The sequence below is a fragment of the Phasianus colchicus genome, chromosome 9, assembly GCF_987193195.1.
Source record: "Phasianus colchicus chromosome 9, bPhaCol1.hap1.1, whole genome shotgun sequence".
NCBI lineage: Eukaryota > Metazoa > Chordata > Aves > Galliformes > Phasianidae > Phasianus > Phasianus colchicus.
In genome coordinates, this window is record NC_143444.1 from 15,881,225 (window position 1) to 15,903,658 (window position 22,434).

General features: G+C 38.9%; 1 long non-coding RNA gene across 6 annotated transcripts in view; it reads right to left on the reverse strand.

Moving 5' to 3' along the window:
• LOC116243558 (uncharacterized) overlaps positions 1–22,434 on the reverse strand; it is a 118,385-nt gene that overhangs the window by 57,445 nt on the left and 38,506 nt on the right. For 4 of the 6 annotated variants that reach the window (XR_016469225.1, XR_004170000.2, XR_016469226.1 and 1 more), the window contains exon 1: positions 11,999–12,087. The exons of the other annotated variants lie outside the window; for them this stretch is intronic. This is a non-coding gene — a long non-coding RNA (uncharacterized LOC116243558). Of the gene's footprint in view, positions 1–11,998; positions 12,088–22,434 lie in introns of those variants that run through there. 6 annotated transcript variants of the gene reach the window in all.

The following is a 22,434-nucleotide window of genomic DNA, read 5'->3' on the forward strand; positions in this document are numbered from 1 at the left end:
AAAATCAACTCAAGTGCAGTTAAATTTGAGGACAGAACACAATATAAAAGCAGCCATCCTAACAGTTATTTATTTCTTGGTCCTGTCATTGAAAACAGGCTCTTTTCCTTTTTGGCTTCACAGTGTAATGTCAGATTGTCTTTTTTTCTCGCCCATTTTTCTCTTTGCATGTATTTGATAGTTTTGTTTTTAATAAAAGTGAAGGTGTTCTTGGCATTTCTACTGCAACAGCGGGGCTTGAACTTTAGGTCAAACGAAAGGAACAGTGTGTTCAGTCACCATGGCAACTCCAGCCGTCTCATATCAGGTACCAAGATACCAAGAATGAAGTGATAAAATCACTGCATTAGTTTAATAAACAAGTTCCATTGTCATCATTTTACTATATATATGGTTCTTTGAAAAATATCAAATCTCAGAACTTGCTCTGCTTGGCCTAGTATTCATTATAAAAAAAAATAGTCTGCTTTCTCAAGAGCTTCAGAAGCACGGGTATATTGAGAACTCATTAAGGCTGCTATACATTTTAAAGCTATATTCTACGTGCATCAAATTCTGCAGACCCTAAAGCCCTAAAACCTTTGTTTGACATTTAATTTCAATTCCCATTTTACATTTTCCTCCTCTGCCTCAACCTTTTAATATACATATAATTAAATTTTAAATATAAATTTTAATGTGTCAAACTACAAACCCAAGAGCACACCTTACAAACATTTCATACCACAAGGATGAGCTCAAGCTAAAGCTGTTCTCGATGTGCATTCAAAAGCCAGCACAGAGCCAGCTCCTTGGGCACGCCTCCCACATTGCTACCTGCCAGCCAGGTCCAGGGCCAGATCCCAAGCCAACACTGGGAGCAAGCAGCCCACTCCCAGCAGCAGCAAGATTAAATTCCTGCCGAGCTGGAGGTGGTGAAGGGGACAGAACCTGCCAGGCCTAGACACAAAGTAATGCATGCCATATGGCTCAAGATGGGCACCCCAGAACCCCTGAAGCCCAGACAGGTGCCAGCCAGTGAGAGAACGCTATTGAGCCCGATGTAGGGTGAGAACATCCCCACCTGCTCTGCCTGCAAACTGAGCTTGGAGCCCAGCTCAATGAATGTGCCAGAGGGACATCTCACAGGAACACACCAGAGCAGCATTGATTATAAGGCACAGATTTAAACACCAGATTTGGCTAGAGGTGACAACAGTGGCTAGAGAAACAATTAACACCTATTTCCACATTACAGATAATTCTGCAAATAAAAATGGATAGGGCCAAATGGTTCTGAGAATTCACAATAAATCCAGAAAACCAGGAAATCCAACAGTCTGAGCATTTAGCAGTGAAATCATTTGAAATCACTTCGCAAAGTAATAGAATTCTGGAACTGTATTGTTAACCATGCAGAACAGCCACATTGAGAGCTGCAGTGAAGGAAAATAAAACTTTCTGCCACAACTGAGCACTGAGATGTTTTTAGCCATCTTGAACCAGATAAATAATAAAACCTCACCCCACCTCGCCCACCACAAATCATCAGCATTTCACTCAAAAGACAGCAGTAATTCACCGGGTGCAACCAAAGGGGGCACTGCTCATGCTCATAGCCACCAGTTCACAGCAGTGAAACCAGTCAAAGCGTCTGCAGAACATACTCGATCTCTTTGTGTACATCTCATGCATGTTTATAACTAGACATATCATCACACCAAAAACTTGATCTTTCCAATATATAATGATATTTAGAAAACATTATAACAATTGATTTATCTTCCGATGAGCATATATAGTTAACATTTGCTTTCCAAATAAGACAGACAAAAAATTAATTGCTGCGTTACAGCAACATGCTTTTAAGCCAATATCAAAATACCCCTGAAAACATTCCAACTCATGCATTTATCTGCTTCTCAGAACACACCGTTTTGTATCGATTTTATGCAATTGTGTCAACCTGACACCGAGGAACTAAACAGTGTACAGGAGCAGCCTATAGTCTTCCAATCACATATCTATACACAACTTCGAGTACTGTAAGGATTATAGCTGTAGCTGCCAGTTTCTGTTAAAAAAAAAAATCTCTGAGCAGAAGGACAAGCTGACCTAATCGGTGGGTTGTTTGAATAGGTTCTGCAGTGGGGGCACAGCTAATCCTTGGCTGACAGTCCAGCCGAGAGATTTTTTTTTTAAATCCATGATTAATGGACTTGACATCCATGTTCCCACAGCTTCCACTAAACATGCAGTTCAGACCTTATTGTTAAATACCACCGAGATCACAGAAAACTAAACTCTTATGACAGTGGAAGGACTGTGCCAGAGGGCAGACTTTTCTGAGACGAGTATTGGATTACACCAGAAATACAGCACAGAATAATAGGGCACTACAAAAAGGTTGATCTTGGGTCCCTGAAAACCTCGCATCCTTATAATGAGACTGAGCTTTCTAACTGAAAAATAGGTTGCATGAGCTAATGTATCTAAAAAGATAGCACGTTATCCGAAATTATAATTGGAGACTGCACACCCATACAATGCATTTATCCTATTTAAGTCACAGGCATGTGCAATCAACTTGACCTTTTGTTTTGTATTTACTTGCTAATCCAAACCTTAAAGCAGTTCAACTGAAACACTGATGGAGATCTTTCTCCTGCAGAACTCACAGGTTCGAATCTGAACCGACAGACAGGATTTGGAAATAAATTTAAAATCCTTGAAGTCTTAAGATGCTTGGATCCAATTAACATCCACAGAACTTCTTCACAGACAGAAAAGAACAAAACCTCCAGACAGATAACCTTTTTTCTTACTACTCTGAGATATAAAATTTAATTTCCTACCTTTTCCACTACCTAGAAACAGAATGATCTGACTACTCCATGCAATTGTTTTCTAGCCTCTCAGCTTCAATTAAAAATAAGTTCTGGTAATTATTTCCTAATTTCTGTTCTTCCTTTACATTTTGCAAAAAAACTTATAGGAAAAAAAAATAGTAAAGCATGTCAGACTGAAGTGAAAGAGTTATGTCAATTCATAAGGGATGTTTGAACGTCCCTTTGCTTCATCTCAGCTATCCTTGTTTTAGTCTGGGAAGTATTTCAAAGCTTAATTACTGCAGTCCGCAAGACTGTGACAGATCTATCTTTTTCTTACGGGCAGCTTGCCAAGATGAAGCATGAATTCCTCTTTTAGGATGACCGTGCTTAATTAATGCCTGAGCTAACTTTATGTTCCTTGCATGATTCAGTGTATTACTTCTGTTCCAGGACAGTACATCTGCCTGCCACAGTCTGCTTCTAGAGTCAAAGCTATTTTGAATACATTTGCCCAATTTCTCATTATTTTATATGTATCCCCAAAGATTTTGATTCCTAAATGTGAAGAACTAGAAACTGAATTTTCCAATTTTGCATTAAGAAAAAGATCCACTTGGAGTTTTCCTTATTATATCAAGATTCATTACTCAATTGCTGCTTTGGTGTATTATTATAGCATTCTGACTAGCACTTAAAGCAACATCTACATATGGGTTAAAAATCAAGGTGGAAGAGCTGAATTCCATAAGGGCAAACCCATCAACAGGTGACCCACTACACCAGCAATCAGTTGATATTTCACCTGGCCTGCCACATACTGTTTCTGCTGAGAGTAACCATAAATTCTGCATTTCATTGCTGCCATTTCACCATTAACACAGATATCTTCCTGCTCTCCAAAAACAGAGAGCCCATTTCTTCCTTTTACTTGTTCCAAGCCAGCTCTCTAGCAACAACCTCTCATATATTTTTGCTGGACACCAGATGTGAGCAGCTCCAGATGGCTCCAGGGCAGCCTACAAGGCTGTCCTATGGCCTTCCCTCTGGTACCGAGCACAGACAAATCCAAGATGCTCTGAGTTTTGTTTTGCCTGGACACTTTCTCATCTCCCATCCAAATCCCTCTGGTTTGGATGCTGTACAAAAGTTAAACTTGGAGTTAGTGTAACCAAAGTGCAGTTGTGTTCTTCACACTGTGTACATTTTGACTGGCTTGTAAAAAGAAAGTAGAAATTCATGACTCTCCCGGGCAGCTTCTTGAGATGACCGAAGAAAACATGATCTGCAACATACTTGGCTACAGCCCGACTCTGAATGGGAAGACAGGTTTTATTGGACAGTGGAGAAAAGTCAAAGTCAGCTACCTCCATAAGGTCTTTCTGTTGTGTGTTACTTCGAAAGGTCGTGTACAGCACCAAATCCCTCTGCCTCTCTCCTCACTCACATCTCTGTGACACCGGTAGCTCTTGAGGAACGCCCCTTATTTCAGTAAAAACTGGGATGCTGCCATCTACTTTACTTCATTGTAACAAGCAATTCAGAGCTACTGCAAGATTCCCAGTGTCATAGGAAGAACCCAGTGAGATGTCTGGCTCTTACAGCAAGTAGGACTCTTATAACTGCTCTTACAACAGGGTGAGAGTCTTCAAGTCTGCCTGGACACCTTCTTGTCCAGGAGACAGCTCCAAGTGCCAGAAAAGCACAGTCAGCCCAAGAACAATGCTCCGCTAAGGCACAGGAGGAGGCAAGCGCCCCCTTGGAGAGGAGAGTCCCACTTAAACATTCTCATCAAGACGGGCCAAGCAGCTACCTGGTGCCAGGGGCAGTAGGGCACCACAGCCAGACATCCCTCGTGTCCCTATTGCATTCAGCCAGGGCCAGCAACAGGAGATGAGTGATGGAAGTGACAGGCAGGGTTTCAATAGGGACAGGAGCTCGTTCTAGCACAGACCTGTCTACTTCAGTAAATCTGTGGTTTTATCAGCTCCATGCAACTGGCTCATTTAGAGCCGGCCGGTGGCAGTCCATCTCCTCACAGCCCCTTGTCAGCGACAGCCCGCAGGAGCCAAAGCGTGCCAGCTCTGATTCTAGTCAAATCCTGCTGCAAACAGAGATTAACCTGCAAAACCATGCGGGGCCCTTTTTAAGCACATCCTAGCCAGGCACATGGAAATGACAGACTCTATCAGACTTGGTAAACTTTCTGTAGCTTCCCTGTGTCCTGCATCTCATCTGCATTCAGCAGAGGCTGAATTAAAATACGCAGCGACCCCAGCAGTCTGGCTACCACTCAGGAACCACGTGAGCAAAGAGACTTCAAAATAGCCTTTGTATAACAGAGCAGTTTGTCAGAAAACACTGGATCAGTTTTCAAAAACCTGCACGGCCATGTAGAAAATGAAATATTAATAGTTTTAATATTAACATACTTGATTAAATTAATATTAATTCACCATTAAATTTTAAAGAGTTTCATATTTCATAAGGAAATCATAGTGAAACTACCAATAGGGATTTAATGTGGGAAACAAATTATAAAAGATCATTAAGCTATGCCTTGAAAAGAAATCTGAAAAGTTTTCAGTGATAAAGATGAATTAAGCAAATTTTGTTTACAAACAGCACTGCTTGTACAAGTTCTCACTGGGAAGGAGATTTGCCCTCCCTCAAAACATTACATATATTTTAATAAAACATATTAGTATGTTGATCAATTCCTTAATATACACATAGTTCTACCTCTTTTGTCTCTTTATATATATACGTCATGGCATCAAAACTTTTCATTTATCTTGGGCGAGTTTTCTCTTGCCAAAAAATAAAGTCATGTCAACACAGAAGAGTATAAGCCCTGAATCCTATCTGGCATTACTGCTTGTAGCCCTCCTAGAGAAGCTGACTTACCAACAGCTGAAGACAAAAACCATTGATTGCACTCAATTATCTTCTGACACAAAGCAATGGTAAGAATGGAAAGTTTTTTTCAAGTGGGTCCATTCAATTTTTGTTACTAGTTTCTTCTAAACCAGAAAGTTTACTACTTCTCAAGGATCAAGTTTTGCTTGCCATAAGCACGCTTGTATTTCTTCTGTCGGTGTAATTTTTAAGAGTTCATTTTGATGACACAAGATCCATTTACAGTATAAGCAATGAATTTGTTCAGCTATTCCATCTCCCTCATATTTTCCTATAAAAACAATTCTCTTTTTGTCCTTTTCCAGGAATTCACAGTGCCTAGCAAACCTTGGTCAGAACATTACATTCAGTTCTCTTCAGATGCAAGTTACAAGTCTATTAAGTTGCAGGGCAGAACTGTCAGGTGTTCCCAGACTTAAATTATTTTTTTAATAACATGAAAATCTTGTTTGTATATCCAGCAATAGAAGACTAAAATGATGCATGGGGCTTCATAATTAGATAAATCCATTGTTTAGAGTCAGACAATGCCTGTTTACAGTTCAATAAACAGCTTGTCACAGTTGCTTGGTCAGAGCAGACCTGGATGTCAATGGAAGCAGTTAGCACTGAGGTAGCAAAATAAATTGGTCTCTTGAGTAAATAAATTGAGCAGCTATGTGAATATGCCTCATCAGTAAAAACTGTAATTTATAAAGTCTTTGTAAATATTGTTTTATATCTACTGCTATTGAAGGGAATGCTTCACCTTCTCTCCTGTTTATAAAAATATAAAGCTTAACAATGGTCTTTTGGTACAGCAGTTTTACACTCATTAGTGTAGACAATGCAAATAACAGTAGCATATGAAGACAGTTTTGAATATTTTTCTCAATAAATAAAGACAAGTGATTATATCAGATTATGGCACGTTTACTTTTCCTGTGCTGGTTTTACCATTTGGAAGCACTCAAGAGAATAAAGCAAAAGCAAACTGAATACTAACGTGCTTTTAGCCAAGATGCAGTATAATTTCTCAGCTTCACTAGAGCCATCAATATGCACCCATCAAAAAAAAATACTGTATGTCCACAGATCATTACAAAACAGAAAAATAAGTTTTGACATTTAAATGATACTAGTTTATCACTGACTCTTCAAGTATTTAAGTTTATTTAGAATTTCAATTGTGAATAATCTCAAAGAAGCCAGTAGTCTCATAAAGATTATATACACTTATACAGCCAGTACTTACTTGCTGAGTGGAACTAGTTATATGGTTAAATCTACAAATGACATTGAGCAGCTCACAGACTGAAAGTTGCCCACAGATATGCTTAGGTTTGATGAACATCTACTATCTTAAAAGGAAAACTGAAATGGTAACAAAAAGTTCTAAATGCTGGGACATTGGTATCTGTGTGTACATATATACACACGCATATGAACAGCAGCTGTTTATTTACAGTCCTGAAAATCCCAGTACAAAGGTTCCTCTATGCACAGCATTCCTTTGCAAATATCATCATTATTTCTGGTCTGTGTCTAAACTGATAGGTTGTGATTTTCTAGATAGAATCATGATTTTTCTGATAGAAAAGCTGATAGATTGTGTTTTCTAGAACATTCCCCAAACAAAAAGACATCACTAATATTTTTATTTCCATGGAAATAGCTTGCTTAACCCTAAATGACATTTCCATTTTAGCACACTAATCCATGCACAACTATAAAAAGAGGGGGCAGGCAAGTGGAGAACAATAACATTAGTAAAATTGTACATAATTCTGGAAAGAATTAGAGGAACACAGTCTGTCTTGTTATTTCCTTTAATGTTCATAATACGTCCCCCTCTGACATTTCTAAAAGGGAAGGAGAAAATATCTATTAGGTTTCAAGCTCAAAGTAGTTAATCATGTGAAAACTATTGAACTATTTTACAAGTTACGTCCTCAAAATGCATAACGTTTGCATCTAAAGCATCATTATTTCGTTTCAAAGCTACTAATAAGCAACTTATTGAACCAAAATAACTTTAACTTTTAAACCATGGTATATTCTAATGCTTCCAAGCTCAGTACACATCACTAACCCACCAACATACTTTTTCTATTCTAATAGAAACAAACCACTGTTTCATACAACCTGCAGTGTTTCTATTCATCAGCACAGAAAACCACCAAGTTGTTTTCCCCTGTTTCTTCAAAGTTAAATGAAACATCCTATATTCTTTCTTAAAAAACCTCAAAATACTACTTTTATTCCAGTTCAGCCTCTCTGCAGTTGTATGAGATTCATTTTTCTTGATAACAGCTAGTTCTGTTATTCTTTACAAAAAAAAAAATCTCAGAAACCGATTCGGGTTCAACTAATTACAAGCAGGTTTATTAGAAGAGAATAGATATAGGTAATTTCAATAGAAATCTCTGCAGGAAGGGAAGAACTGCACATTACCGTGGAATACAAGCGACAAGATCATTACAAGCTCCCTGTGCCTCCCTTAACACCTCAGTACTGCTCTCCCTCAATTTCTGTGTGCTTTTCAAATTCAAAGACAAGTGTCACAGTTTCAGTTCCTTTCTCACTTTCTGTCTCTACTATCTTAGAAAGTTAATTCATTACTGTATCTGAAGGATGCCTTTAATGACCCTGACACTTGCTGCCCAGGATGGCTTTGACTGGCTCATCTGTATTTTTTCACAGCCCTCAGTTCAACACAATCAGTTGAGGGCAACTTGACTTTACCAGTTTCAGAGGCATATTTCTTGGAGTTGTTGCTTCCACATAAATAGCCAATTAATTACCTCTACAAAAAATTTTTTAGATCATTTCTGCAGCTACCATCTCACCTTGCTCTACTGAAACACAAGTAGAAATTCCTTACGCAGAAATTACACGAAGCCTGAAAATTCAGAAGAAAATTACAAGTTACTTTTGCAGACATCACCATTTCTCTCTTTTTAAAAATAAGTGTTCACAGAGATATACACAACTCTCAGCCTTCATGTTGTCTGTATTCAAAACAAAAGAAACCATCTCCAGGACAAACCACTACAGTTCAATAGAGGCAGAAGAATCAGCACAAAGTCCTTAGTTATATTTTGTGAGCGTCCACTTTCCTCTAAAAACACGGTCTTCTATTTAAGTGCATTATCAAGATTTTGATACCCAGTCACCGATACAGTTTTAGAATGATTGTTTTCAGTGAACTGATTAAAAAAGAATAAACCATGTAACTTATTCTTGCCACAACTACAAAAATGTAATTCAACCCTATCAGATATCCTCAGCCTAGGATCACCAGATACCGTTGTCAAATGAACACCTGAAGAACAACACACACTAGAAGACCTCAGGTAAAGGTCAGCCTTTTTGTTTCTTTCTTTTCCAGTTGAACAATAATACCAAACAGCTGTTGAAATGCTCCTCCAATTTTTAGTCACTTTACAATGCTTTTCAGCTGTTATGAAGTGATCTCATTCCCATTTTTGGTTCTTACGTTTCAGAAATTAAACAAAGGAAAACTTTATCCCAAATGAGTACATCCTTGGCATCTTCCTTCAATCATTCCATCCCCTCCTACTTAGTAGATACAAAAATCAGACTTCTGTCTTCAGTTTCCCCTGAGAGAACTAAATTTTCTTACACTTGAGCATTTCAAACTGAAATAGCATTACCAGCATTATTAGGCTGTGTACCTGAAATAGTAAGTAAATTTTAACAGAAGGTAGAGTCAGGAGCATGAAGCTCCTGAATCATTATTACATTAATCCTGGAATTTTGTCCTCCTCTAGATTGTCCCTCAGGAACCTTCACATTCCCTTAACATAGCTATATTTTAACTTAACAAATAAAGGAAAACTCTTTCTTGATTCAAGCTGTTTTTCTTTCAGGTAGATGAACAACGAGGTGGGAAGAAATTGTCAATGTCGTACACTGCCTGAATGAAGTCACTATGCCTCTTATCATAGAGCAGAACCAAGAAATACATCAATAAATAAAGATGTATTATTCCAGACTGTCATTTTGGTTATTAGGCTAATGTATTCCAGAAGTGAGGGAGGAAGAAGAGAGTGCTCTTACTGTAAGTATGTGGTTCTGCAGGTATTAACTGAACAGAAATACTGTAGCAGAGTTCCAATTTGCAGGAGCCTGCAGCAAGGTTGCATTCACAATAAGGTCAGTAAAAAATGGCAAGCACATTAGCAAGTAAGCTACTCCCATAAGTGTATAACACCTTTTCCATCAATATTTTGTGGAAATTTAAACCACAGTGATTTTATTATTTTATAAATCTCAGTTAGCATGTGTATAATGACATGTCAGTTCATGCGCAGTGTCAATATAAAATGCCAGTTTTGAATTCAACCAGGCATGTTATTAAAATGAAAAGTTCTGATTGACATTTCCAAGGAACATTTCTTCCATAAGTATCTCAGACCTCAGAGAAATCCATACATAAAGTGAAGTATATCCATGTCAGTGTCCAGAGGTCTTCCTACACAGAGTAGGGAGCAGCAAGTCATTTCCCCACAGACCAAGGTTTTAGACTAATACCACTCCTGCCTTTTCAACACAGGCAAAAACACTGAAGAGGTACTGAACACCACCAGAGGAGAGGTCCATCAGTACTTACAGCTGTGAAGCTCAGGACAGCCAATCACAGCTCTAATGTAACAGCTTTACCAAGTTGGCCTAAGTCACATAAAGTTTTAGCACCATGCTGGAGAGTAGCTTGTAAATGATCTAATCATTTCACAGCTGTTTATCTGATTTGTAAGCTATGGGTTGAACCTTGGTCTTACTGAATTCAAACATTTTCATCACTGACTTGAATGGATTGATTATGTCCCACTGCAGACACCTTTCTTAAAACAACATTCAATAGGAATATTTTCAGGTCCAGAAAAAGTATATTGTAACATCCACTAGTCACAGTATACATTACAGCTTACTCAATCTCCTGTAGTTAAGGATACTTTGTTGAATTGTTTAATATAGTGAGGCAGTGGTCCCTTTCATACTGCATAGGTACTGCCAGGCTAAAGGAATTGAAAACAAACCATTATCTGCTGCAACTGCACCAATAGCAAAGTTTAGAATGAGACACTGAGGCAGAAGTAGTGATTAAAAGGCTGTTGAGGAATGACTGGACTCCACTCAGTTTCTACGAATAAGTAGACTATTTCTTTCATTAAATAATTTTGGCTTCCTCTTATCTGAAGCCATCACCATTCGGATGTCTCCAGTTCCTTCCCTGGTTATTTATAAACAGAGAAACATGAAGATCTTTTCATAGTCAGGCGTATGCTTTTCTCCCATACATATGTCTTTCCCATATCAAGTAAACAAACTTGAAATCCAGCCATCACCTGAATACTTTCTGCAGAGCTGAAGAGAATTTACATAACAAAATATTGACATGAGCACTTGAACCAGTCCACCAAGAACTGTCAAAACAAGCTAGTGGTGAAGTAATGCTACCTTCTACTCAGATCAACTCATATTTTGAGCATTAGAGTGCTCCATCACTTTCAGCTTTCAGGCAATGCTAAGAAGAAGACAGCGCAAAAAATAAAAGTTTAAAGCTTACAAGAAATAGGACCATTACCAAATAATGCCATGAAAAGTAGCATTTTTGGTGCGGTATCCCTGGTTTTCCACTCAAAACAAGTTGGCAGCAGAACACATCAAAGTGCAGATGTCCTTAATCAAGGAGGAAGGCAGCCAGCTGCTCACTCCTCAACATGCTTTGCTCCATTGGCACGTCCAACTTTCCCAGAGAGAGATGGTTTTTTTTTCTGCCAGCTCACATTTCAGCCAATCACATAAATTGTATCTGCGTTTACCACTTTTCTTCCACTGAGGGTGCAGTTGCCCATGTGGGGGAACAGAGTTTTCTTCCCTGTAACTGATCTGGTACAGTTATTAACACAACTTCAGAAATCATATTTATATTTTCAATTTCCTATGGAGATTATTTCCACTGCTCAACCTCACTCTCAATTTATCCTACCCTCAGCCCTGTGCCAATCTGGGTCTGCAGCAGGAAGGATGTGACTGGAGCTATGTTAAGGATGACCTCTATCAAAGTAATTTGATACTTTCTCCATTCATTACATTTGTAAGAATTTCTGAAGCTTTACAAGGAGCACAGGACAGCACAAATTCCTTCAACACCTTTGTAACATGCAGCAATGACAGCAGAGCAGCAAAGTGCTAGACTGTGGCAAGTGAGGATTTGCAAAACACAATAGTCATGAGCACAGAAACAAAGGGAAAAAGCTGCTTACCTTTGGAAGGCCTCAAGTATGTAGGGACTACCAGCAAGATCCCCTCACCTCCGTAGCTAACCCTGAAATGAAGTCTGGGAAAGGGTGGATTCTGGCTCCACCCCTTCTAGTCACTCAGAGGCATTTGAGCTCCCCTGGGTTGGCCCTGCCTTCCCACCAGTGCTCAATCACTGGTTCAAGCCCTGACTTAGCATTTCCACTGCAGCCTTCACAGCCTAACTTAAGACACTGCAAACATAGATTAATTTTTCCAAGGTTGTAAACACATATTGTAAATAAATACACTAATATATTATTAAAGATATTATTTGTTTGGGGATTTATAGATTTTTTTTAAGGGTTTTGTGCGTGTGTGTGCGCGTGTGTGTGTGGAAAGGACTATTTTCACCAAGAAACAAACTATTATCTCTTTAAGAGCTAAAATACAGATGTAAAAACTTTCAGTCACTCTCACTGCAGTTGGAAATTACTGATCAGTAATGTTGATTACCGCTGCAGTTTTTCAAAAAGCTCTAAGATTAAGAGATGTTCACTTCTCTTCTTCTATCAGGTGCCTCAAAAGGAAACCATGAGAAGAGGCACACAATGAAAAACAGCAGGTAATACCATATGAGACTCCTTATTAAAAACATAAAATACCTTTCACTCTTAAGTCTACTTTTCAAGCCAAATGAAAGTTAGGTGAGACTATTATAATACAAGTCACGTCTAACTATTTCATTATCCACATCCTGCAGCATGATAGCCCACAGAATACCTTTTGAAAGCTCCAGAGTGACGGCAGCAGGTTGGTTATAATGAACAGTGTTACAAATGGGGACACGAGACGACAGGTCTGGTGAAGAAGGAGTCTCCTGGAAACTGTACAGCTATAATTACTGAGTGCTGGTGCTGTCTCAGTTGGCTTCAAACAAAGGTAACCACCTTCAGTGAGCTACATTTCCTCAGCCAGCTAAAATGCAACCAGTCAGAGACAAATATTTATGATACGCAATACATAACTATAGCCATTGTCTGCTTTTATTACCTTATTTTTGCTGTAGCTTTGAAGTCTCCCAGATCAACAGCACAAGAGAATTAAACAGAAAAGCACTGAATTATTTTTAAATTAGACTTCCAAAACTATAAATGTTGAAGTCATATTTATAGGAAGATAAAATGCTCTTATTTGGGGCACATCACAATTGTTTCTCAATAATTCATTTGATTTGCTGTTCAAAAATCCATCAGGCAGCAGCCAGTGGGAGTTGAGACCTCGGCATCCCTTGCACAGGAGATCATTGGGCTGCCCTTAACAGACACTGAGCAGAAATAGTTTTGGAGATGCAGAGAGTTTGGGGTGAAGAAGGAGGGCTATAGGAGATAGCAAGACTGTCAACAAGGCTCAAGCTAATCCACATTTTCTTTCTCCCATCTCCTAAATCTCAGAAGTGGGTTCACTTAGAATTCATACAGGTGATGGAATGAGTTATAAACCCAAAGGAATTACACATACAGCAGCTAAGCATGGTCACAGCAAGAAGTTTTTCTTCACCTGAATGACCATCTGTGACATAAAATACCACATAGCCTAAGTGTTAGACTTCATGGTCCCCAGCTACATGTGAGTAGAGACATAATTAGCTACTACGATATTAGTAAATATCATAGATATTTCATAGATAAATATCATGATATTAATATCATAGATGGGAAACAACAGACAAGTGTGTCACTACTAGCTAAAAAAATAGCAAGGTGAGAAAGAATATTGCCTCCATCAAAATTATTCCTCTGTTATTACTTTCTTCCTTTTCTCTTACCTGTTTCTGCTGGAGAAAACATGAATAGTGAAGATACTATCCTATCACCAGTGACAGCCATTAAGCTGTATAAGAGAAAAATAAGACTAAAGCTGCCATTATTCCTAATTTTGATACCGGATTCCTTCATGGTCAATTATTTCAGAGGAAAAAAAAAAAACATTAAGTAGAAATACAATAGGTTCAGAGAGGTTCAACAAGAAGCACTACCAGTTTGGGAAAAAAATCTTTGCAATGAACAATTAAGACATAGAGAAAAAGTTAGCATAGTTAGGCAATGAACAAAAGATGACATTATGACAAACTAATAAACGGAATGAGATAGGTCACCCAGGTGCATCTATGCAGCTATCTTTTCAAAGATGTCGTATTACACAGTGTTCTCATTGGTATGATAAAGCAATGCATTTAAAAGCAAAAAGAGTGACATGTGAGTTTGCAGAAGTTACTACAATAGTATGTGTGTTGCATCTGTGGCCAATTCATAATTTATTTACTGATTACCAGTACCGGTGGCTATTTCTCACACTGGAAGAGCAGAGTCACCCGCTGCACACTTCTTGGTCAGCTCATGCAGTTATGGTTCTGCTGGCTGTCACTGCACAAACATAGCAGCATATGGTACACGAAGATTGCCCTACAGGGCAGCAAAGAGCAGAAAATGTACAGGTTTGTGAAGATGCAACCAAAAACATGGTGTTTTTATCATCTTGTGAGTTCCTCTAGCCTGAAAGTCCCTCACTTATTTGAATTATATGAATGAGAAAATTATTTGAAGAAGAGTTTTTCTGTGCTTTATTGGTCTGTTCTTTCAGAAGAAAACAAAGCTGTAAGGCAAGTATGCTTGTCAGATCTCACAGCAAACTAGAAGTAAGTCTAGGACTATTTTGAGGATGGAATGATGGAATTGCTGGGTCCTTTGTGAAAAGAGCAGCAGCTGCTGCTAAATGTTTCCTGGAGATCCCATATGAAGTGACTGCTGGAGTCCAAGTGTACACAAGATATGGGAATGGGAGCCAATCTGAATAGCTAAACATTTCAAAAGGAGAGCAGGGCCAGAACTGGCAGGTGCTGATTTGGTCATGTCAGAAGCCAAACACGTAGGTGAGGAACAAGTTCATAGGAAGAGGAATACCACAGAATGAACCAGTGCTCTAACACAGACTACATAAGACACAGGTGAGTGGACTGCATTCTGTGTTTCTGCTGAATCATAAGCCTCCCTGTATACAACTCTGTGTACAAAAAGCCTCTTGTGCAACTAACACATCCTTTTCCACCGAGCACTTCCATCTACCACTCAACCAAAGCACTGCAGGATTTTTAAAAAAGCCTTAAAATAAAGCAAAGAAAACAGTGATTGTTAGTAAAACTTCAGACAAATACATAAAAGCTGAGAGAAGCAAATCTAACTGTCAGTACCTATTCTCTGCTTCTTCCCCAGAGTCTCACATCTTACCATTACTGTAACTACTGTGCCCTAAAGGCCTGTGCACTGCAACCACAATTCTGCCTTTTTTAACAGATTCTTGCCCTCCATCACAGTAATTACCACATTACATCCTCCCACTGCTGCTTTAAACACTCTCTATTCATAGCATTGAGAACGGGCCATTTCACAAGGAGGGCAAAAGCAAGGTGGTCATGTTCAGTCTGGAACACACAAATTAACTGCAAACAGCTGTTCATGCTGTTAGTACCACTAGTGTGACATATTCTACCAAGGAATTCAGGACTGTCAGGGGCCCAAGATGCCATGATGAGCCCAATGGAGATCAGGAATTCCAGTTTCCTTCCCTCTTGCACAAGCTGCCAGCATCCTGCAGATTCCAAAAGTAAAATTCACCTGAAATATCAAGGAGAAGCTGGAAAGGTAGATGAAGACAAAGTAAGGTATGGCCAACTATGACATGCAGCCATTGGATCTGCAGAATCTAAGAAAGATTTTGGTTCTATGCTACTGCCAGGTCATCAGAATTTGCTACTGGAGGAAAAAAAAAAAAAAAAAAGGAATGTGTCTGCAGAGGCTGTTTAGCTCAAGCACAGATAAGATGCAAGGTGCAATACAGCTTCATTCTGAACACAAACACCAGCTGATTTCAATCACCAACTTCCAGATAAAATATTCAAATAAGTGAAGTGACAAAGAAGATTGAAAATCTTTTGCATTCTGATAACGGTGTGCGTCACACATAGTTACTGAGGGCATTATTAACACACAACTCATACACCCAGTGATGAAGATTTGAGGTATTGCTATATGTGATATGTAAGTTCATAGCTTTTCATATAGAACAGTCATTAAAGGCATTTGCTATGGATTTCTGCTGACTGTAATATTTTATACGACTCCTTATGCAGTGTAAAGAGTTTTTGCCAAATCGGTTCCTAATTGAACGTCATCAAATACGACAAATCCATCTATCAGAGAAGTGATGTCTGTTACCATGTGATTTCCATTGCACAAACAATTTCATGTCAATATTAGACAAATTCTAAGTGAAAGCAAAAATTCAGGTTCCTGGTTTGGGGCTTCTGGATTTATCTGACATGCAAGGAGGCACTGATAGAACTATGAAAACAGGAAAATCTCAGCCTGCAAAATTCTCATAGCACTGAAAGCCTTCATTTATGTTAATCACAAGAAGATCAGCATTTAGATCTGCTGCCTAGATAAGTTAAACGATTCCTGCACTGGGCTGCCAGTGGTAAATATTCACTGGCTACCATTTAAGAGTCCCAGGTGACAAAAAGATATTGTTCTTAAAATAACGTCTCCAATAGAAGTTTATATCTCTGTATTTCTGATCAAGAACTTAAGATGCAATTGAGGATGCACAGCACAGTAGATTTGTCCTACAAAAACTTACACCAGGAAAGCAATTGCAATCATATTTTGAGCAGAGATTATGAAGGAGGAAAAACAAAGAGCAAAATATAGACAATAATCGCTAATGTCAGTCCATTCAGACAGTATTATCTTTTATCTGCAGTCTGCCTGTAATGTTCACAGTAATGACTCGGTAGGCAAGGCAACAAGAAATATCCTTTCCTACTTGGTTCTTAAAGAGTAGCCTTTCCTACATACTACATCACTTACATTGTTCATACTCCTGTTGATATCAAGCATGCTACACTGCCAAAGAATCGCTAAAGAATTCAGCATCTGTTACGTATCTTTTCACTACGTAGGGTAAACAGTACGTATTTATCAAGAACCCCGTCTCTGCTGATTAATAACCCTGTTTCTCTCTCCCTTCCCTATTTGCAATTCTTCCCCATAAAATTCCTGTCTGGGCTGTCTCTTCCTGCACACACACCATATGGCACAATGATACAAATGAGATGAGACTAAGTTAATTGGTCATATTAGACCCCGTGAAACAGATTCAGTCTGATTATGAACATTTTTGCACCTATGCAGAACACAGAGGCACTGCCCGAACAGGGGAGGTTCAGAGGAACAGAGGAACAGAACACATAAGCTGTTTGCCCACAGAAAAGGGGATCTTTCTTTCCTTGATAACCTCACTCATTCAGCCTGACAGTTCCTTTTCAACTGGAGATGGAGAACTGCAGACTTCACTTCCGTGTTTGTTCTATGAAAACATATTTGTACCACTGTTGTGTGCATAGCTGCAATCACACACAGCAGTTTCTGGAGCTCAGAAAGTAAGTGAAAATTGTTCCCAAACAAAGAAATGTAAATCTTGAATCCAGCAAGTACATTGCATTAATTTTACTTGCAGAGATATTAGAACCAGGCTGAGAGATACTGGGAACAAGTGCTTCTCTCTGCTTCTCTCACTATTGTTTTCAAACCATTTGAGTACTTGGGATATAGGGGTAATACACACAGGCCCCATGAGCAGCACTCATGTAACTTTACTGTCTGTTAAGTCTAGTCCCCTGTCCAAATTGAGTTGAGCATTTCCAGTAAAGAAATCTGAGGAAAGAGAAATCCATCACTTTGATAAAGCTTCCAAGTCATAGCAGTGCTAACAAGATATTTTAGTTGAGAAGATTTTATACCTATTCAAAAAGCAAACATGAAGTCCTTTTCTAGACAAAGAAAAAAATCATAAGTATCCTAGTGATACAATAATTAATAAGAGAAATATAATGCTCTTCTTGAGCATGGACATAAATCAGATGCTGGTGTGCTCCCTGCTGCTTATGTGTGGTGTTGCTCATCATTACCATAATTTGTACTAAAAAAAACCTACTTCAATTTCAGCTCAAACTCAAAGCCGAATAATACCATCACTAACAAAACATTTTCCATTAAGGTAACTGAGCAACCTGGAATTTTGAGAGAACAAGGCCAAATTCACCTTACAAGAAACCAAACTTCATTATTTGTATCTCAACTATTTCTAAATCTTCTTGTATTAAAACTCATAAAGCAATTTCTCCTTTGTATGTTTACCTTTCTCCAACCACTACCCCGCTGGAAAAAGGAACATGGGAGAGGTGGGCCGCAGCCTCTCAAAGCACAAGCCAGCCCACACTACTAGCTGCCCCCAACCCCTTGATCTGGCAACCCTACAGCGTGAGACACAAACACACACACACAGCTTTGTGCCATTATGTTGGGCAAATACACACTAAAGACCTTGAGATGGCAGAGAATATGGACCATCACTTCTGCAAAACAGTGAGACTTCGTGGAGGGTCTGCCCCTTCCAGCACCACCTGATGTACTGTCCACAGATACCCTCAAAGAACACACAGTCCTTAGCAGGTCTCTGTGCTGCAATCACCTGGGGACAGTCCTTCCCAGGCCAGCGTCCCTCTCCAAAAATCAACCAAGCCTTTTGCTATGACTTTTCCTGGGTGAAACGAATCATTATAAAGCAAAAGAATTCCATCTTAGGAGAAATGCAGTCTGCTGTCAGCTAAGTCGTTTTCTCAGCCACAAGGGTTAAGCCTTTCCAAGCCAGAACACAAGAACAAACAACATGAGGTGGATGGGCACTCCTGCTCTAAATAGAGAAATCAAAACAAAAGGAGAATAAAAAAAAAATAGTTCACCATTTCAAGTCATCACCAAAAGAAGGAGCTGGGGGTAAAGTGCTGCCAAGCTCAGTAAGGCAAGACACTGCCTTCATTCTGGGTGCAGGAACAGAGACTGCGTATCCACCCCATGCAAACAGAGCATCACATCAAAGGTGCACCTGACTCTGCCATCCATTTTTCCACCTAATGGGAATAACCTGGAGGACCCCAAACACTGCCTAACAGCTTGGATCAAAGGGGATGAAAATGTTCCCTGTACTCCAGCTGAATTGGAGTTTGCGCTACAGGAACATAAAAGAATATTTGTTTTTCCTCATTATGTGAAGCTTTTTCAACAAAATAATTAACTGTAACATAACAGAAACCTTCACTGGATAAGAATTTTTGAAGCATATATTGAAATGTAACTATTCCACTGATTGTGAACTTGAAAGGCTATGTAGGAATATGAAAGAGACGAGACTTCAGAACTTTATTTTTTCAATATTTTCAACCCTCTTAAAAGAATAACCATCAAAGCAAATAAAAGTTTAATAAGTAAAAAAAAAAAAAACATTTTAAATGAAAAACCATGATTAACTTATTAGGACCCATTAAGTGTATAATTACAAGGATTTTATTACATTAAGATACCAATTTCTTTAAAGCCAGAAATAATACCTGCTGAAACTTTAATTATTTAAATGAGAAGAGAAAGAGCCATGTTATCTTCTCCGACAAAGATTAAAATCAATTTAATTGCTTCTCTGCTGCATTGACATGATTCTTGCTGTGAGTCAAGCAACCAAAAAGGGAAATTAATACTGCAGCTGTTAATCAAGTGATATTTGTGTGCTCCATCTTATTATAGCAGGAGAAAGAATAACTGCTACTTTGGAGAGTTTGTCCACACTATATTTCACAGAAATGTTTTGTGCTTCAAAGAGCACCTTTACTTAATTTGAGTTGCAGGCATCTCCAGGTGATGTGCAGCCTGAGAAAATTGTATGTTGCATTGTTTGATCCCCTCACAAAAAAAATCATTCTGCCAAGAGTAAGGTTTGTTTCAAATTAAATTCACCCTTGGGTATCTGCCTCACTACTATGAAATTACTAAGTCACACCAAAAAGGGATAAAAATACAGCTGGAGGAGGGGAGTGCCTATGAATCATAATATATTTTCAAGGAAGAAAGCAGGTCAAAAAAATCAACAATTTCAGTAAAATTAAAACATGCATTGGAAAACATGTAACAGCTGAGCACACAGCACAACCCGTGGCTTCTATCTGCTGATTTAAAAATGTTTATCCTTGCAGTGCCTTTGTTAAACCTCTGCACCAAGTGAATATTCAGCAACATCTACAGTCGACAAATTAATGTATCTGATTGTAAGAAAAATGGTATTGTGAAATATTTATGAGTTCTGAAATACAAACCCGTGTGGTGCCTCATCATCTCTTATCAGCCCTTGTTAACTTTACAGATGATGAGAAGCACCAGAATAACTGAGGTTGTCAAAACTAATAGATCTCAGAGGCTCAGCATCGGCACGGCTCAGTTCCATCTACAGTCCATTTCTGAGAAGTTTTAACTCCTTCACTTCTCTTCATTGAACACAAATCAGTGCCATTACCTGGGCTGTTGTTTATTGTCACTAGCAGCAAGTGCCCCAAGCACCGCCACAGACATTTTGTGAAGTGGCACTATGCAAAACAAGCTGTGTTAACAAAGTGACAGACAAATGCCAAGTAGTTTGATTTAAATAGGATCCAGAAATCTGTCTGGATCTTACTGGATACAAGAAAAGCAAAATTCAGGGAAAATTCTCAGAATAGAGGCTTTCTTTGCATAATATGTATTTGTTAATAAGGCTAGAATTGCTTCTAATTGTATTCATGCACTTTGTGCACTAGCAAGTGTTACATAACTAGTTACTGGGCTGAATGAACTTTTTTAAACTGAAAAATTGATTTGAGTTAGGTTTATTTCAAGGAATCTACAAACACGAAGAGTGAAAATCCTCTTTCCATCCAAGTGATTGAAGATTTCAATTTTTGCCTAGTGCTTTAAACCAGGGCACCTGGTCACCTCCTAGCCCCACTCTGCAGCTATCTGGGTGCTATCCAGAACACCAGAGCTTTTGCAGCTCTGTCAAAAGCAGCCATGGAGGCCAGAACAGGAGCAAAAGCCACAATGACCACACACAAAAAGGAAATTCTGCCGTGGAGATGCCATAGCAGTAACAGCTAGGTTTTCATCTGAATACACACACCTGTAGGCTGGGAATGATGTACCGTGTCCACTCGTGACTGTGTCATGAGTGGACACAGCATGAGCAGGGCTTGGAACAAGCTGCAGCATTATCAGAGTAAAGCTGCTCACTCGACTGACATGGCAAACAAATACATCCAATAACAATCACATCCTCTGGGGTGTGCAGAAGAAAAACCAAAGAAGGTTAGAGAAGGAGATTGATAGAATGAGTCCAATTTTATTTCCTGCAAAGCGTGACACAGCAAGCTTCACTTGCTTTGATACCTGTCAGAGAGTCTTTGTCACAAAGAGACAGTCTGTCCATTTTCTAGGGGAAAGAAGGGCTGACATTAGTGATTGCTTCTCATAAGAGCCCTAAATGCAATCCTACATATCTCTAGGAATAAACAGAAGTGATCCATCTTGTTCAACAAGGATAACATTATGTTCTTTTCTTCACATCTTGTCTACTCTACCTCTAGCTGCATTCAGTGTCAGCAGGGCTACACAGGAGTAAGAGAGTTCTTGGTGCATTCCGTGACAGTCACATGTGTTTGGCAGCAACTTTTTTCCTATCTGCATGGTTACTCTTTGGTCAGCCAGGCTACTATTACAATTTATAGGAATCAGCATGAAACAAATTTGTGGTCAACCATTTTTCTAAACTAAAACAAAACAAATTGAGTAAAAAACAAAAAAAGAGACAACATACATATACCAGCCAGAGACATGGGAGCTCTGCTCTGAAGGAGCAGAGGATGGGAGAAGAGCAGAAGATCACTATGGGGCAGGGAAATTTTGTTGGGAGGGGCAGGATGGGGTAAAATCTTCCCATCTCAGGGTAACCATTATGAATGTCACAGAACAGCATTCAAGCATAATGCCTCTTCACCAGCTTGCATAAAACAGACTTGAAACTATGACAGGCTTGAAACTTTCACAGCACTCCCTTACCAAAAAGCTGTCCATGCGAATCCTAGAGAGCAATGCATTTGGAGTACCCAAACTTCCTTCACAAGCTGTAGCACTCACAGCCAAGAGGCAACCAAAATAGAACTGAATGATGCTTCACATGCAAGTCATAGACTTTCTTGCAAAAGGTGAAGCCTCAATACTTCACATTGCTTAGGTCCAATGCAGACCCAAATGTATTTAAAAGATCTGGAGAAGAGAGGAGAAAAGTGTTTTTGCAGTTTCAAAGGATAACAAAGCTACAGAAAGAAGTATTCTTTCACAGGAGCCTTCCAAGTGAAAGCTATTCTTGTTATCGATTTCAAATAACAAGAACAAAGTTGATGCAGGCCAATCTATTGAACATAAAAATGTTTTCAACATGTACTTTGATACACTACTGTGGGAACTTTTCCAATAGTTATCCTTCT